Consider the following 18,047-nt stretch of genomic DNA (forward strand, 5'->3'; position numbering starts at 1 on the left):
CACAGCGGAGACCGTGACAACTAGATGAGCCGCAGATACAAATCCCCTGTAAAGACCACCTGGACAAGACCACAGGAAACAGATGATTCTTCTGCACAGTCTGACATTCCTGCAGCCTGGAGCTGATCTACTGGTTTCGTCTGACAAGGGGAGAACTGTCTCCCCGACTGAGCCTGGTTTCTCACCGGGTTTTTTCTCCATCCTTTCACCGATCGAGTTTTGGTTTCTTCCCTCTGTCGCTTCTGGCAGGCGGAGCTGGGCACACTTCATGTACAGCGATATCGTTGACTTGATTGCAAATTATTGCACAGATACTATTTAAACTGAACTTAGCTGAATGATGTCATCAAAGAGTTCAATAACGAAATGCCTTTAACTGTCATTTTGCTTTTTGACGCACTGTGTTCCTAATTAATGTTGTTCAGTTGCATTGACGCAATACTTTTTGTTTAAAGCGCAATTTAAACAAAAAAAAAAAAAAAAAAAAAGAGTCCAAACAATGACCCCTGGTACGGGTAGTGTTCCAAGTGTTATGCGACTTCAGCTAATGATGGGTCCATCAGAAATTTTACGGTGCTAGGGCTGGGTCTGCGTCAGAAGAAGCCATGCATTGTTTAGTTATGTCAGTGCAGTGCCGTCAGTTGGGGGGGAAACGGCAGCATGCTAGGCTCCTCGTTAGTATAGTGGACAGTATCTCCGCCTGTCACGCGGAAGACCGGGGTTCGATTCCCCGACGGGGAGAGCTGGTTCTTTTCGTCTTCCGAATGATCCATCCAAAAAGTTTGGTTGGAGTCGCAGGTCACAGAAGGAGTTCTGCTTCGACGTCAGCCCGAGCCAAAGGACATGCATTGGCCGGGAATCGAACCCGGGTCAACTGCTTGGAAGGCAGCTATGCTCACCACTATACCACCAACGCAGGCGGAAGTCAGTAGCTTTATTGACGCACTGTGTTCCTAATAAATGTTGTTCAGTTGCATTGACACAATACTTTTTGTTTAAAGCGCAATTAAAAAAAAAAAAAAAAGAGTCCAAACAATGACCCCTGCTACCGGTAGTGTTGCAAGTGTTATGCAACTTCAGCTAATGATGGGTCCATCCGAAATTATTCCATCCAAAAGTTTTGGGTGGAGGCACAGGTCACAGAGGGAGTTCTGCTTCGACGTCAGCCCGAGCCAAAGCATATGCGTTGGCCGGGAATCGAATCCGGGGTCAACTGCTTGGAAGGCAGCTATGCTCACCACTATACCACCAACGCAGTCAGCAGTCAGCAACTTGCGCCGTCACTAAGAAGGCTCGAAGTGCACGAGTCGCCGATAGGGCTAGAGGAGCAGATGAGATCTTTGTTTGGACCCGTCACTAAAGAGAGCCTTCAAGAATTTGCATCCCGTCACGTACAAGAAAGCGCTGCCTTCCCATCCGGCTAAATAAACACGAAGTGGTCAAACGCAGAGAGTGCCTATAATAACCAAAAGCCCAATCAAGGCAATCTCTTTCTCATGCCTCTATCTGAAAAGTTGGATAAAATCTTATATGAAAAAAAAAGTCTTTTAAAGAAATCCCTTATTCCGAGGTCACCGTAGCCACCAGATCCAGTCTGTATCCGCTTCAGTCACCCGGATCCAGTCCGTATCCAGAGAAGATGGTGGATCAACACCTAGAAAGGACCTCTATGGCCCAGAAACACAGCGGAGACCGTGACAACTAGATGAGCCGCAGATACAAATCCCCTGTAAAGACCACCTGGACAAGACCACAGGAAACAGATGATTCTTCTGCACAGTCTGACATTCCTGCAGCCTGGAGCTAATCTACCTGTTTCGTCTGACAAGGGGAGAACTGCCTCCCCGACTGAGCCTGGTTTCTCACCGGGTTTTTTCTCCATCCTTTCACCGATCGAGTTTTGGTTTCTTGCCTCTGTCGCTTCTGGCAGGCGGAGCTGGGGACACTTCATGTACAGCGATATCGTTGACTTGATTGCAAATTATTGCACAGATACTATTTAAACTGAACTTAGCTGAATGATGTCATCAAAGAGTTCAATAACGAAATGCCTTTAACTGTCATTTTGCTTTTTGACGCACTGTGTTCCTAATTAATGTTGTTCAGTTGCATTGACGCAATACTTTTTGTTTAAAGCGCAATTTAAAAAAAAAAAAAAAAAAAAAAAGAGTCCAAACAATGACCCCTGCTACGGGTAGTGTTCCAAGTGTTATGCGACTTCAGCTAATGATGGGTCCATCAGAAATTTTACGGTGCTAGGGCTGGGTCTGCGTCAGAAGAAGCCATGCATTGTTTAGTTATGTCAGTGCAGTGCCGTCAGTTGGGGGGGAAACGGCAGCATGCACAGCTCCTCCTTAGTATAGTGGACAGTATCTCCGCCTGTCACGCGGAAGACCGGGGTTCGATTCCCCGACGGGGAGAGCTGGTTCTTTTCGTCTTCCGAATGATCCATCCAAAATGTTTGGTTGGAGTCGCAGGTCACAGAAGGAGTTCTGCTTCGACGTCAGCCCGAGCCAAAGCATATGCGTTGGCCGGGAATCGAATCCGGGGTCAACTGCTTGGAAGGCAGCTATGCTCACCACTATACCACCAACGCAGTCAGCAGTCAGCAACTTGCGCCGTCACTAAGAAGGCTCGAAGTGCACGAGTCGCCGATAGGGCTAGAGGAGCAGATGAGATCTTTGTTTGGACCCGTCACTAAAGAGAGCCTTCAAGAATTTGCATCCCGTCACGTACAAGAAAGCGCTGCCTTCCCATCCGGCTAAATAAACACGAAGTGGTCAAACGCAGAGAGTGCCTATAATAACCAAAAGCCCAATCAAGGCAATCTCTTTCTCATGCCTCTATCTGAAAAGTTGGATAAAATCTTATATGAAAAAAAAAGTCTTTTAAAGAAATCCCTTATTCCGAGGTCACCGTAGCCACCAGATCCAGTCTGTATCCGCTTCAGTCACCCGGATCCAGTCCGTATCCAGAGAAGATGGTGGATCAACACCTAGAAAGGACCTCTATGGCCCAGAAACACAGCGGAGACCGTGACAACTAGATGAGCCGCAGATACAAATCCCCTGTAAAGACCACCTGGACAAGACCACAGGAAACAGATGATTCTTCTGCACAGTCTGACATTCCTGCAGCCTGGAGCTAATCTACCTGTTTCGTCTGACAAGGGGAGAACTGTCTCCCCGACTGAGCCTGGTTTCTCACCGGGTTTTTTCTCCATCCTTTCACCTATCGAGTTTTGGTTTCTTCCCTCTGTCGCTTCTGGCAGGCGGAGCTGGGGACACTTCATGTACAGCGATATCGTTGACTTGATTGCAAATTATTGCACAGATACTATTTAAACTGAACTTAGCTGAATGATGTCATCAAAGAGTTCAATAACGAAATGCCTTTAACTGTCATTTTGCTTTTTGACGCACTGTGTTCCTAATTAATGTTGTTCAGTTGCATTGACGCAATACTTTTTGTTTAAAGCGCAATTTAAAAAAAAAAAAAAAAAGAGTCCAAACAATGACCCCTGCTACGGGTAGTGTTGCAAGTGTTATGCGACTTCAGCTAATGATGGGTCCATCCGAAATTATTCCATCCAAAAGTTTTGGGTGGAGGCACAGGTCACAGAGGGAGTTCTGCTTCGCATCAGCCCGAGCCAAAGGACATGCGTTGGCCGGGAATCGAATCCGGGTCAACTGCTTGGAAGGCAGCTATGCTCACCACTATACCACCAACGCAGTCAGCAGTCAGCAACTTGCGCCGTTACTAAGAAGGCTCAAAGTGCACGAGTCGCCGATAGGGCTAGAGGAGCAGATGAGATCTTTGTTTGGACCCGTCACTAAAGAGAGCCTTCAAGAATTTGCATCCCGTCACGTACAAGAAAGCGCTGCCTTCCCATCCGGCTAAATAAACACGAAGTGGTCAAACGCAGAGAGTGCCTATTCAGACGATGACCAGTGGCAAGCCCTCTCGCAGCATGCTGCCGGACGGTCAAACTGATTCTGCTCTTGACATTTCGATGTAGCTCTGCTGTGAGCAGAGCACCCAAAAATACAGGTCACTCGCAAAAGTTCCCCTCCACGGAAATCTTTAGTAAAAGGCGAAAGATTTATGCGACAATGAAGAGAAACTCGAGCTGTGTCTCCAAACCCTCGGGCCTGTGCGCTGCCTCTGTTAAACTACTACGCTCGCCAAGGGTCATCAAGGGTGACAATGCCTGCCCACATGTGTTTCGTCAGCACCCCCCCCCCCCCCCCTACTCCAAAAGGGAGGAGTAAAACTCAAAAAAGTCCACTCGGTCCACCAATAACCAAAAGCCCAATCAAGGCAATCTCTTTCTCATGCCTCTATCTGAAAAGTTGGATAAAATCTTATATGAAAAAAAAAGTCTTTTAAAGAAATCCCTTATTCCGAGGTCACCGTAGCCACCAGATCCAGTCTGTATCCGCTTCAGTCAATCGGATCCAGTCCGTATCCAGAGAAGATGGTGGATCAACACCTAGAAAGGACCTCTATGGCCCAGAAACACAGCGGAGACCGTGACAACTAGATGAGCCGCAGATACAAATCCCCTGTAAAGACCACCTGGACAAGACCACAGGAAACAGATGATTCTTCTGCACAGTCTGACATTCCTGCAGCCTGGAGCTGATCTACTGGTTTCGTCTGACAAGGGGAGAACTGTCTCCCCGACTGAGCCTGGTTTCTCACCGGGTTTTTTCTCCATCCTTTCACCGATCGAGTTTTGGTTTCTTCCCTCTGTCGCTTCTGGCAGGCGGAGCTGGGCACACTTCATGTACAGCGATATCGTTGACTTGATTGCAAATTATTGCACAGATACTATTTAAACTGAACTTAGCTGAATGATGTCATCAAAGAGTTCAATAACGAAATGCCTTTAACTGTCATTTTGCTTTTTGACGCACTGTGTTCCTAATTAATGTTGTTCAGTTGCATTGACGCAATACTTTTTGTTTAAAGCGCAATTTAAACAAAAAAAAAAAAAAAAAAAAAGAGTCCAAACAATGACCCCTGGTACGGGTAGTGTTCCAAGTGTTATGCGACTTCAGCTAATGATGGGTCCATCAGAAATTTTACGGTGCTAGGGCTGGGTCTGCGTCAGAAGAAGCCATGCATTGTTTAGTTATGTCAGTGCAGTGCCGTCAGTTGGGGGGGAAACGGCAGTATGCTAGGCTCCTCGTTAGTATAGTGGACAGTATCTCCGCCTGTCACGCGGAAGACCGGGGTTCGATTCCCCGACGGGGAGAGCTGGTTCTTTTCGTCTTCCGAATGATCCATCCAAAAAGTTTGGTTGGAGTCGCAGGTCACAGAAGGAGTTCTGCTTCGACGTCAGCCCGAGCCAAAGGACATGCATTGGCTGGGAATCGAACCCGGGTCAACTGCTTGGAAGGCAGCTATGCTCACCACTATACCACCAACGCAGGCGGAAGTCAGTAGCTTTATTGACGCACTGTGTTCCTAATAAATGTTGTTCAGTTGCATTGACACAATACTTTTTGTTTAAAGCGCAATTAAAAAAAAAAAAAAAAGAGTCCAAACAATGACCCCTGCTACCGGTAGTGTTGCAAGTGTTATGCAACTTCAGCTAATGATGGGTCCATCCGAAATTATTCCATCCAAAAGTTTTGGGTGGAGGCACAGGTCACAGAGGGAGTTCTGCTTCGACGTCAGCCCGAGCCAAAGCATATGCGTTGGCCGGGAATCGAATCCGGGGTCAACTGCTTGGAAGGCAGCTATGCTCACCACTATACCACCAACGCAGTCAGCAGTCAGCAACTTGCGCCGTCACTAAGAAGGCTCGAAGTGCACGAGTCGCCGATAGGGCTAGAGGAGCAGATGAGATCTTTGTTTGGACCCGTCACTAAAGAGAGCCTTCAAGAATTTGCATCCCGTCACGTACAAGAAAGCGCTGCCTTCCCATCCGGCTAAATAAACACGAAGTGGTCAAACGCAGAGAGTGCCTATAATAACCAAAAGCCCAATCAAGGCAATCTCTTTCTCATGCCTCTATCTGAAAAGTTGGATAAAATCTTATATGAAAAAAAAAGTCTTTTAAAGAAATCCCTTATTCCGAGGTCACCGTAGCCACCAGATCCAGTCTGTATCCGCTTCAGTCACCCGGATCCAGTCCGTATCCAGAGAAGATGGTGGATCAACACCTAGAAAGGACCTCTATGGCCCAGAAACACAGCGGAGACCGTGACAACTAGATGAGCCGCAGATACAAATCCCCTGTAAAGACCACCTGGACAAGACCACAGGAAACAGATGATTCTTCTGCACAGTCTGACATTCCTGCAGCCTGGAGCTAATCTACCTGTTTCGTCTGACAAGGGGAGAACTGCCTCCCCGACTGAGCCTGGTTTCTCACCGGGTTTTTTCTCCATCCTTTCACCGATCGAGTTTTGGTTTCTTGCCTCTGTCGCTTCTGGCAGGCGGAGCTGGGGACACTTCATGTACAGCGATATCGTTGACTTGATTGCAAATTATTGCACAGATACTATTTAAACTGAACTTAGCTGAATGATGTCATCAAAGAGTTCAATAACGAAATGCCTTTAACTGTCATTTTGCTTTTTGACGCACTGTGTTCCTAATTAATGTTGTTCAGTTGCATTGACGCAATACTTTTTGTTTAAAGCGCAATTTAAAAAAAAAAAAAAAAAAAAAAAGAGTCCAAACAATGACCCCTGCTACGGGTAGTGTTCCAAGTGTTATGCGACTTCAGCTAATGATGGGTCCATCAGAAATTTTACGGTGCTAGGGCTGGGTCTGCGTCAGAAGAAGCCATGCATTGTTTAGTTATGTCAGTGCAGTGCCGTCAGTTGGGGGGGAAACGGCAGCATGCACGGCTCCTCGTTAGTATAGTGGACAGTATCTCCGCCTGTCACGCGGAAGACCGGGGTTCGATTCCCCGACGGGGAGAGCTGGTTCTTTTCGTCTTCCGAATGATCCATCCAAAAAGTTTGGTTGGAGTCGCAGGTCACAGAAGGAGTTCTGCTTCGACGTCAGCCCGAGCCAAAGGACATGCATTGGCCGGGAATCGAACCCGGGTCAACTGCTTGGAAGGCAGCTATGCTCACCACTATACCACCAACGCAGGCGGAAGTCAGTAGCTTTGTTGACGCACTGTGTTCCTAATAAATGTTGTTCAGTTGCATTGACACAATACTTTTTGTTTAAAGCGCAATTAAAAAAAAAAAAAAAAGAGTCCAAACAATGACCCCTGCTACCGGTAGTGTTGCAAGTGTTATGCGACTTCAGCTAATGATGGGTCCATCCGAAATTATTCCATCCAAAAGTTTTGGGTGGAGGCACAGGTCACAGAGGGAGTTCTGCTTCGACGTCAGCCCGAGCCAAAGCATATGCGTTGGCCGGGAATCGAATCCGGGGTCAACTGCTTGGAAGGCAGCTATGCTCACCACTATACCACCAACGCAGTCAGCAGTCAGCAACTTGCGCCGTCACTAAGAAGGCTCGAAGTGCACGAGTCGCCGATAGGGCTAGAGGAGCAGATGAGATCTTTGTTTGGACCCGTCACTAAAGAGAGCCTTCAAGAATTTGCATCCCGTCACGTACAAGAAAGCGCTGCCTTCCCATCCGGCTAAATAAACACGAAGTGGTCAAACGCAGAGAGTGCCTATAATAACCAAAAGCCCAATCAAGGCAATCTCTTTCTCATGCCTCTATCTGAAAAGTTGGATAAAATCTTATATGAAAAAAAAAGTCTTTTAAAGAAATCCCTTATTCCGAGGTCACCGTAGCCACCAGATCCAGTCTGTATCCGCTTCAGTCACCCGGATCCAGTCCGTATCCAGAGAAGATGGTGGATCAACACCTAGAAAGGACCTCTATGGCCCAGAAACACAGCGGAGACCGTGACAACTAGAGGAGCCGCAGATACAAATCCCCTGTAAAGACCACCGGGACAAGACCACAGGAAACAGATGATTCTTCTGCACAGTCTGACATTCCTGCAGCCTGGAGCTAATCTACCTGTTTCGTCTGACAAGGGGAGAACTGTCTCCCCGACTGAGCCTGGTTTCTCACCGGGTTTTTTCTCCATCCTTTCACCGATCGAGTTTTGGTTTCTTGCCTCTGTCGCTTCTGGCAGGCGGAGCTGGGGACACTTCATGTACAGCGATATCGTTGACTTGATTGCAAATTATTGCACAGATACTATTTAAACTGAACTTAGCTGAATGATGTCATCAAAGAGTTCAATAACGAAATGCCTTTAACTGTCATTTTGCTTTTTGACGCACTGTGTTCCTAATTAATGTTGTTCAGTTGCATTGACGCAATACTTTTTGTTTAAAGCGCAATTTAAAAAAAAAAAAAAAAAAAAAAAGAGTCCAAACAATGACCCCTGCTACGGGTAGTGTTCCAAGTGTTATGCGACTTCAGCTAATGATGGGTCCATCAGAAATTTTACGGTGCTAGGGCTGGGTCTGCGTCAGAAGAAGCCATGCATTGTTTAGTTATGTCAGTGCAGTGCCGTCAGTTGGGGGGGAAACGGCAGCATGCACAGCTCCTCGTTAGTATAGTGGACAGTATCTCCGCCTGTCACGCGGAAGACCGGGGTTCGATTCCCCGACGGGGAGAGCTGGTTCTTTTCGTCTTCCGAATGATCCATCCAAAATGTTTGGTTGGAGTCGCAGGTCACAGAAGGAGTTCTGCTTCGACGTCAGCCCGAGCCAAAGCATATGCGTTGGCCGGGAATCGAATCCGGGGTCAACTGCTTGGAAGGCAGCTATGCTCACCACTATACCACCAACGCAGTCAGCAGTCAGCAACTTGCGCCGTCACTAAGAAGGCTCGAAGTGCACGAGTCGCCGATAGGGCTAGAGGAGCAGATGAGATCTTTGTTTGGACCCGTCACTAAAGAGAGCCTTCAAGAATTTGCATCCCGTCACGTACAAGAAAGCGCTGCCTTCCCATCCGGCTAAATAAACACGAAGTGGTCAAACGCAGAGAGTGCCTATAATAACCAAAAGCCCAATAAAGGCAATCTCTTTCTCATGCCTCTATCTGAAAAGTTGGATAAAATCTTATATGAAAAAAAAAGTCTTTTAAAGAAATCCCTTATTCCGAGGTCACCGTAGCCACCAGATCCAGTCTGTATCCGCTTCAGTCACCCGGATCCAGTCCGTATCCAGAGAAGATGGTGGATCAACACCTAGAAAGGACCTCTATGGCCCAGAAACACAGCGGAGACCGTGACAACTAGATGAGCCGCAGATACAAATCCCCTGTAAAGACCACCTGGACAAGACCACAGGAAACAGATGATTCTTCTGCACAGTCTGACATTCCTGCAGCCTGGAGCTAATCTACCTGTTTCGTCTGACAAGGGGAGAACTGTCTCCCCGACTGAGCCTGGTTTCTCACCGGGTTTTTTCTCCATCCTTTCACCTATCGAGTTTTGGTTTCTTCCCTCTGTCGCTTCTGGCAGGCGGAGCTGGGGACACTTCATGTACAGCGATATCGTTGACTTGATTGCAAATTATTGCACAGATACTATTTAAACTGAACTTAGCTGAATGATGTCATCAAAGAGTTCAATAACGAAATGCCTTTAACTGTCATTTTGCTTTTTGACGCACTGTGTTCCTAATTAATGTTGTTCAGTTGCATTGACGCAATACTTTTTGTTTAAAGCGCAATTTAAAAAAAAAAAAAAAAAGAGTCCAAACAATGACCCCTGCTACGGGTAGTGTTGCAAGTGTTATGCGACTTCAGCTAATGATGGGTCCATCCGAAATTATTCCATCCAAAAGTTTTGGGTGGAGGCACAGGTCACAGAGGGAGTTCTGCTTCGCATCAGCCCGAGCCAAAGGACATGCGTTGGCCGGGAATCGAATCCGGGTCAACTGCTTGGAAGGCAGCTATGCTCACCACTATACCACCAACGCAGTCAGCAGTCAGCAACTTGCGCCGTTACTAAGAAGGCTCAAAGTGCACGAGTCGCCGATAGGGCTAGAGGAGCAGATGAGATCTTTGTTTGGACCCGTCACTAAAGAGAGCCTTCAAGAATTTGCATCCCGTCACGTACAAGAAAGCGCTGCCTTCCCATCCGGCTAAATAAACACGAAGTGGTCAAACGCAGAGAGTGCCTATTCAGACGATGACCAGTGGCAAGCCCTCTCGCAGCATGCTGCCGGACGGTCAAACTGATTCTGCTCTTGACATTTCGATGTAGCTCTGCTGTGAGCAGAGCACCCAAAAATACAGGTCACTCGCAAAAGTTCCCCTCCACGGAAATCTTTAGTAAAAGGCGAAAGATTTATGCGACAATGAAGAGAAACTCGAGCTGTGTCTCCAAACCCTCGGGCCTGTGCGCTGCCTCTGTTAAACTACTACGCTCGCCAAGGGTCATCAAGGGTGACAATGCCTGCCCACATGTGTTTCGTCAGCACCCCCCCCCCCCCCCCCCCTACTCCAAAAGGGAGGAGTAAAACTCAAAAAAGTCCACTCGGTCCACCAATAACCAAAAGCCCAATCAAGGCAATCTCTTTCTCATGCCTCTATCTGAAAAGTTGGATAAAATCTTATATGAAAAAAAAAGTCTTTTAAAGAAATCCCTTATTCCGAGGTCACCGTAGCCACCAGATCCAGTCTGTATCCGCTTCAGTCAATCGGATCCAGTCCGTATCCAGAGAAGATGGTGGATCAACACCTAGAAAGGACCTCTATGGCCCAGAAACACAGCGGAGACCGTGACAACTAGATGAGCCGCAGATACAAATCCCCTGTAAAGACCACCTGGACAAGACCACAGGAAACAGATGATTCTTCTGCACAGTCTGACATTCCTGCAGCCTGGAGCTGATCTACTGGTTTCGTCTGACAAGGGGAGAACTGTCTCCCCGACTGAGCCTGGTTTCTCACCGGGTTTTTTCTCCATCCTTTCACCGATCGAGTTTTGGTTTCTTCCCTCTGTCGCTTCTGGCAGGCGGAGCTGGGCACACTTCATGTACAGCGATATCGTTGACTTGATTGCAAATTATTGCACAGATACTATTTAAACTGAACTTAGCTGAATGATGTCATCAAAGAGTTCAATAACGAAATGCCTTTAACTGTCATTTTGCTTTTTGACGCACTGTGTTCCTAATTAATGTTGTTCAGTTGCATTGACGCAATACTTTTTGTTTAAAGCGCAATTTAAACAAAAAAAAAAAAAAAAAAAAGAGTCCAAACAATGACCCCTGCTACGGGTAGTGTTCCAAGTGTTATGCGACTTCAGCTAATGATGGGTCCATCAGAAATTTTACGGTGCTAGGGCTGGGTCTGCGTCAGAATAAGCCATGCATTGTTTAGTTATGTCAGTGCAGTGCCGTCAGTTGGGGGGGAAACGGCAGCATGCTAGGCTCCTCGTTAGTATAGTGGACAGTATCTCCGCCTGTCACGCGGAAGACCGGGGTTCGATTCCCCGACGGGGAGAGCTGGTTCTTTTCGTCTTCCGAATGATCCATCCAAAAAGTTTGGTTGGAGTCGCAGGTCACAGAAGGAGTTCTGCTTCGACGTCAGCCCGAGCCAAAGGACATGCATTGGCCGGGAATCGAACCCGGGTCAACTGCTTGGAAGGCAGCTATGCTCACCACTATACCACCAACGCAGGCGGAAGTCAGTAGCTTTATTGACGCACTGTGTTCCTAATAAATGTTGTTCAGTTGCATTGACACAATACTTTTTGTTTAAAGCGCAATTAAAAAAAAAAAAAAAGAGTCCAAACAATGACCCCTGCTACCGGTAGTGTTGCAAGTGTTATGCAACTTCAGCTAATGATGGGTCCATCCGAAATTATTCCATCCAAAAGTTTTGGGTGGAGGCACAGGTCACAGAGGGAGTTCTGCTTCGACGTCAGCCCGAGCCAAAGCATATGCGTTGGCCGGGAATCGAATCCGGGGTCAACTGCTTGGAAGGCAGCTATGCTCACCACTATACCACCAACGCAGTCAGCAGTCAGCAACTTGCGCCGTCACTAAGAAGGCTCGAAGTGCACGAGTCGCCGATAGGGCTAGAGGAGCAGATGAGATCTTTGTTTGGACCCGTCACTAAAGAGAGCCTTCAAGAATTTGCATCCCGTCACGTACAAGAAAGCGCTGCCTTCCCATCCGGCTAAATAAACACGAAGTGGTCAAACGCAGAGAGTGCCTATAATAACCAAAAGCCCAATCAAGGCAATCTCTTTCTCATGCCTCTATCTGAAAAGTTGGATAAAATCTTATATGAAAAAAAAAGTCTTTTAAAGAAATCCCTTATTCCGAGGTCACCGTAGCCACCAGATCCAGTCTGTATCCGCTTCAGTCACCCGGATCCAGTCCGTATCCAGAGAAGATGGTGGATCAACACCTAGAAAGGACCTCTATGGCCCAGAAACACAGCGGAGACCGTGACAACTAGATGAGCCGCAGATACAAATCCCCTGTAAAGACCACCTGGACAAGACCACAGGAAACAGATGATTCTTCTGCACAGTCTGACATTCCTGCAGCCTGGAGCTAATCTACCTGTTTCGTCTGACAAGGGGAGAACTGCCTCCCCGACTGAGCCTGGTTTCTCACCGGGTTTTTTCTCCATCCTTTCACCGATCGAGTTTTGGTTTCTTGCCTCTGTCGCTTCTGGCAGGCGGAGCTGGGGACACTTCATGTACAGCGATATCGTTGACTTGATTGCAAATTATTGCACAGATACTATTTAAACTGAACTTAGCTGAATGATGTCATCAAAGAGTTCAATAACGAAATGCCTTTAACTGTCATTTTGCTTTTTGACGCACTGTGTTCCTAATTAATGTTGTTCAGTTGCATTGACACAATACTTTTTGTTTAAAGCGCAATTAAAAAAAAAAAAAAAAAAAAAAAAGAGTCCAAACAATGACCCCTGCTACGGGTAGTGTTGCAAGTGTTATGCGACTTCAGCTAATGATGGGTCCATCCGAAATTATTCCATCCAAAAGTTTTGGGTGGAGGCACAGGTCACAGAGGGAGTTCTGCTTCGACGTCAGCCCGAGCCAAAGCATATGCGTTGGCCGGGAATCGAATCCGGGGTCAACTGCTTGGAAGGCAGCTATGCTCACCACTATACCACCAACGCAGTCAGCAGTCAGCAACTTGCGCCGTCACTAAGAAGGCTCGAAGTGCACGAGTCGCCGATAGGGCTAGAGGAGCAGATGAGATCTTTGTTTGGACCCGTCACTAAAGAGAGCCTTCAAGAATTTGCATCCCGTCACGTACAAGAAAGCGCTGCCTTCCCATCCGGCTAAATAAACACGAAGTGGTCAAACGCAGAGAGTGCCTATAATAACCAAAAGCCCAATCAAGGCAATCTCTTTCTCATGCCTCTATCTGAAAAGTTGGATAAAATCTTATATGAAAAAAAAAGTCTTTTAAAGAAATCCCTTATTCCGAGGTCACCGTAGCCACCAGATCCAGTCTGTATCCGCTTCAGTCACCCGGATCCAGTCCGTATCCAGAGAAGATGGTGGATCAACACCTAGAAAGGACCTCTATGGCCCAGAAACACAGCGGAGACCGTGACAACTAGATGAGCCGCAGATACAAATCCCCTGTAAAGACCACCTGGACAAGACCACAGGAAACAGATGATTCTTCTGCACAGTCTGACATTCCTGCAGCCTGGAGCTGATCTACTGGTTTCGTCTGACAAGGGGAGAACTGTCTCCCCGACTGAGCCTGGTTTCTCACCGGGTTTTTTCTCCATCCTTTCACCGATCGAGTTTTGGTTTCTTCCCTCTGTCGCTTCTGGCAGGCGGAGCTGGGGACACTTCATGTACAGCGATATGTTGACTTGATTGCAAATTATTGCACAGATACTATTTAAACTGAACTTAGCTGAATGATGTCATCAAAGAGTTCAATAACGAAATGCCTTTAACTGTCATTTTGCTTTTTGACGCACTGTGTTCCTAATAAATGTTGTTCAGTTGCATTGACACAATACTTTTTGTTTAAAGCGCAATTAAAAAAAAAATAAAAATAAAAAAAAGAGTCCAAACAATGACCCCTGCTACGGGTAGTGTTGCAAGTGTTATGCGACTTCAGCTAATGATGGGTCCATCCGAAATTATTCCATCCAAAAGTTTTGGGTGGAGGCACAGGTCACAGAGGGAGTTCTGCTTCGACGTCAGCCCGAGCCAAAGGACATGCGTTGGCCGGGAATCGAATCCGGGTCAACTGCTTGGAAGGCAGCTATGCTCACCACTATACCACCAACGCAGTCAGCAGTCAGCAACTTGCGCCGTCACTAAGAAGGCTCGAAGTGCACGAGTCGCCGATAGGGCTAGAGGAGCAGATGAGATCTTTGTTTGGACCCGTCACTAAAGAGAGCCTTCAAGAATTTGCATCCCGTCACGTACAAGAAAGCGCTGCCTTCCCATCCGGCTAAATAAACACGAAGTGGTCAAACGCAGAGAGTGCCTATTCAGACGATGACCAGTGGCAAGCCCTCTCGCAGCATGCTGCCGGACGGTCAAACTGATTCTGCTCTTGACATTTCGATGTAGCTCTGCTGTGAGCAGAGCACCCAAAAATACAGGTAACTCGCAAAAGTTCCCCTCCACGGAAATCTTTAGTAAAAGGCGAAAGATTTATGCGACAATGAAGAGAAACTCGAGCTGTGTCTCCAAACCCTCGGGCCTGTGCGCTGCCTCTGTTAAACTACTACGCTCGCCAAGGGTCATCAAGGGTGACAATGCCTGCCCACATGTGTTTCGTCAGCACCCCCCCCCCCCCCCCCCACTCCAAAAGGGAGGAGTAAAACTCAAAAAAGTCCTCTCGGTCCACCAATAACCAAAAGCCCAATCAAGGCAATCTCTTTCTCATGCCTCTATCTGAAAAGTTGGATAAAATCTTATATGAAAAAAAAAAGTCTTTTAAAGAAATCCCTTATTCCGAGGTCACCGTAGCCACCAGATCCAGTCTGTATCCGCTTCAGTCAATCGGATCCAGTCCGTATCCAGAGAAGATGGTGGATCAACACCTAGAAAGGACCTCTATGGCCCAGAAACACAGCGGAGACCGTGACAACTAGATGAGCCGCAGATACAAATCCCCTGTAAAGACCACCTGGACAAGACCACAGGAAACAGATGATTCTTCTGCACAGTCTGACATTCCTGCAGCCTGGAGCTGATCTACTGGTTTCGTCTGACAAGGGGAGAACTGTCTCCCCGACTGAGCCTGGTTTCTCACCGGGTTTTTTCTCCATCCTTTCACCGATCGAGTTTTGGTTTCTTCCCTCTGTCGCTTCTGGCAGGCGGAGCTGGGGACACTTCATGTACAGCGATATCGTTGACTTGATTGCAAATTATTGCACAGATACTATTTAAACTGAACTTAGCTGAATGATGTCATCAAAGAGTTCAATAACGAAATGCCTTTAACTGTCATTTTGCTTTTTGACGCACTGTGTTCCTAATTAATGTTGTTCAGTTGCATTGACGCAATACTTTTTGTTTAAAGCGCAATTAAAAAAAAAAAAAAAAAAAAAAAAAGAGTCCAAACAATGACCCCTGCTACCGGTAGTGTTGCAAGTGTTATGCGACTTCAGCTAATGATGGGTCCATCCGAAATTATTCCATCCAAAAGTTTTGGGTGGAGGCACAGGTCACAGAGGGAGTTCTGCTTCGACGTCAGCACGAGCCAAAGGATATGCATTGGCCGGGAATCGAATCCCGGGTCAACTGCTTGGAAGGCAGCTATGCACCCCACTATACCACCAACGCAGTCAGCAGTCAGCAACTTGCGCCGTCACTAAGAAGGCTCGAAGTGCACGAGTCGCCGATAGGGCTAGAGGAGCAGATGAGATCTTTGTTTGGACCCGTCACTAAAGAGAGCCTTCAAGAATTTGCATCCCGTCACGTACAAGAAAGCGCTGCCTTCCCATCCGGCTAAATAAACACGAAGTGGTCAAACGCAGAGAGTGCCTATAATAACCAAAAGCCCAATCAAGGCAATCTCTTTCTCATGCCTCTATCTGAAAAGTTGGATAAAATCTTATATGAAAAAAAAAGTATTTTAAAGAAATCCCTTATTCCGAGGTCACCGTAGCCACCAAATCCAGTCTGTATCCGCTTCAGTCACCCGGATCCAGTCCGTATCCAGAGAAGATGGTGGATCAACACCTAGAAAGGACCTCTATGGCCCAGAAACACAGCGGAGACCGTGACAACTAGATGAGCCGCAGATACAAATCCCCTGTAAAGACCACCTGGACAAGACCACAGGAAACAGATGATTCTTCTGCACAGTCTGACATTCCTGCAGCCTGGAGCTGATCTACTGGTTTCGTCTGACAAGGGGAGAACTGTCTCCCCGACTGAGCCTGGTTTCTCACCGGGTTTTTTCTCCATCCTTTCACCGATCGAGTTTTGGTTTCTTCCCTCTGTCGCTTCTGGCAGGCGGAGCTGGGGACACTTCATGTACAGCGATATCGTTGACTTGATTGCAAATTATTGCACAGATACTATTTAAACTGAACTTAGCTGAATGATGTCATCAAAGAGTTCAATAACGAAATGCCTTTAACTGTCATTTTGCTTTTTGACGCACTGTGTTCCTAATTAATGTTGTTCAGTTGCATTGACGCAATACTTTTTGTTTAAAGCGCAATTTAAAAAAAAAAAAAAAGAGTCCAAACAATGACCCCTGCTACGGGTAGTGTTCCAAGTGTTATGCGACTTCAGCTAATGATGGGTCCATCAGAAATTTTACGGTGCTAGGGCTGGGTCTGCGTCAGAAGAAGCCATGCATTGTTTAGTTATGTCAGTGCAGTGCCGTCAGTTGGGGGGGAAACGGCAGCATGCACGGCTCCTCGTTAGTATAGTGGACAGTATTGTAGGGGAATTTACAGTTAAAACCCAGGGACCAGATATGTCGCAATGAAGACCAGGAGTCAGAGATGAGTTCAATTAATAATAATAATTTTACTTGAAGAAAATAGTTTGCAATTTCATCAGCAGAAGTCAGCTTCAACACTCTCGAAGGAGTTCGCAGGCCGCCCCCAGTACAATACAAAATCAACCACAGTTATACCCTGACAGAGGATACTAATTGCGTCAATACATGAGTCAACAAAATTCTGATTGGTTCCAAAACCTAGATAAAACTCTCCAAAGACGTATATCTGATATGCTGGACACTGGCAGTTGATCGTTTGTCCTGGGACTGTCTGAGCTTCTCCCTGTACAGACAGATACTAACACACGTACACAGAGAACTTATCTAAAATTCAAGGCTTTCTAGCACTGGCGAGCGTCTTATCATTACGGTTGGATACACACACATAATATGTGGACATTAATCTTGAGGAAAAGAAATACAGCACACATAAGGTTACACATTTCACTCTTGCTATAACTTGATTAATAGTCAAACAAGAAATCATGTAATAATATAATATAATATCAGTATGAAGGATATGGCAACTCGGCAGTCACTCCTTCAGTCCCCCGTTTTAGATCAATGTGGGGTCTAATACCCCACATCTGGTCTAATAAATGAGGTCAGGTGTAGTTGTGATGCATGCTAAGAATGCAGACTGTTGGTCAACTTAAACATGTGCATACTTAAGATCTCTGGTACTGGCTGACATTTCTAGTAATAAACACATTATTTTGTACAAAATACTTCCCATATACATTTTTATTTCCCATATACATTCATCTACTTACTTAAACCCACAATATCTGCACTTGCACTAGTCTTTCTTCACATAATGTCTTTTCCAGTGAATCATTCTGTGTGTCCCTCAACCTGGAAAAGTGTCCTCCATCCATATATACTTTCATCAACATATCTTTGTAAATACCTCTCTTCCTACTACAGCTACTTCACACTTACCCTCTAAAACAAAACATTTATCCAACAGCCTTAAGACTAAATTTGCATATTCATTAACCAGATTTAACAAATCATTAAAGAAAAACGCATACACTATAACCAATTCAAAAAAAAAAAAAAATGTAACCCTTAAGAAGGATATTTGTCTTATTTGTTTTCTTTTAA

At 46.3% G+C, this 18,047-nt stretch overlaps 3 non-coding genes across 3 annotated transcripts; all 3 read right to left on the reverse strand.

The window, feature by feature from the left end:
- Window positions 1–4,016: 4,016 nt before the first annotated feature.
- LOC127980676 (U5 spliceosomal RNA) lies at window positions 4,017–4,131 on the reverse strand. The gene has a single exon (XR_008159688.1). It is a non-coding gene; the product is annotated as a U5 spliceosomal RNA (small nuclear RNA).
- A 6,083-nt stretch (window positions 4,132–10,214) lies between these two features.
- On the reverse strand, window positions 10,215–10,329 carry LOC127980677 (U5 spliceosomal RNA). Its single transcript, XR_008159689.1, has one exon. It is a non-coding gene; the product is annotated as a U5 spliceosomal RNA (small nuclear RNA).
- A 4,214-nt stretch (window positions 10,330–14,543) lies between these two features.
- LOC127979987 (U5 spliceosomal RNA) lies at window positions 14,544–14,658 on the reverse strand. The gene has a single exon (XR_008159029.1). It is a non-coding gene; the product is annotated as a U5 spliceosomal RNA (small nuclear RNA).
- Between the last annotated feature and the right edge of the window lie 3,389 nt (window positions 14,659–18,047).

This window comes from Carassius gibelio, chromosome B19, assembly GCF_023724105.1.
Source record: "Carassius gibelio isolate Cgi1373 ecotype wild population from Czech Republic chromosome B19, carGib1.2-hapl.c, whole genome shotgun sequence".
In the NCBI taxonomy this organism is placed as follows: Eukaryota; Metazoa; Chordata; class Actinopteri; order Cypriniformes; family Cyprinidae; genus Carassius; species Carassius gibelio.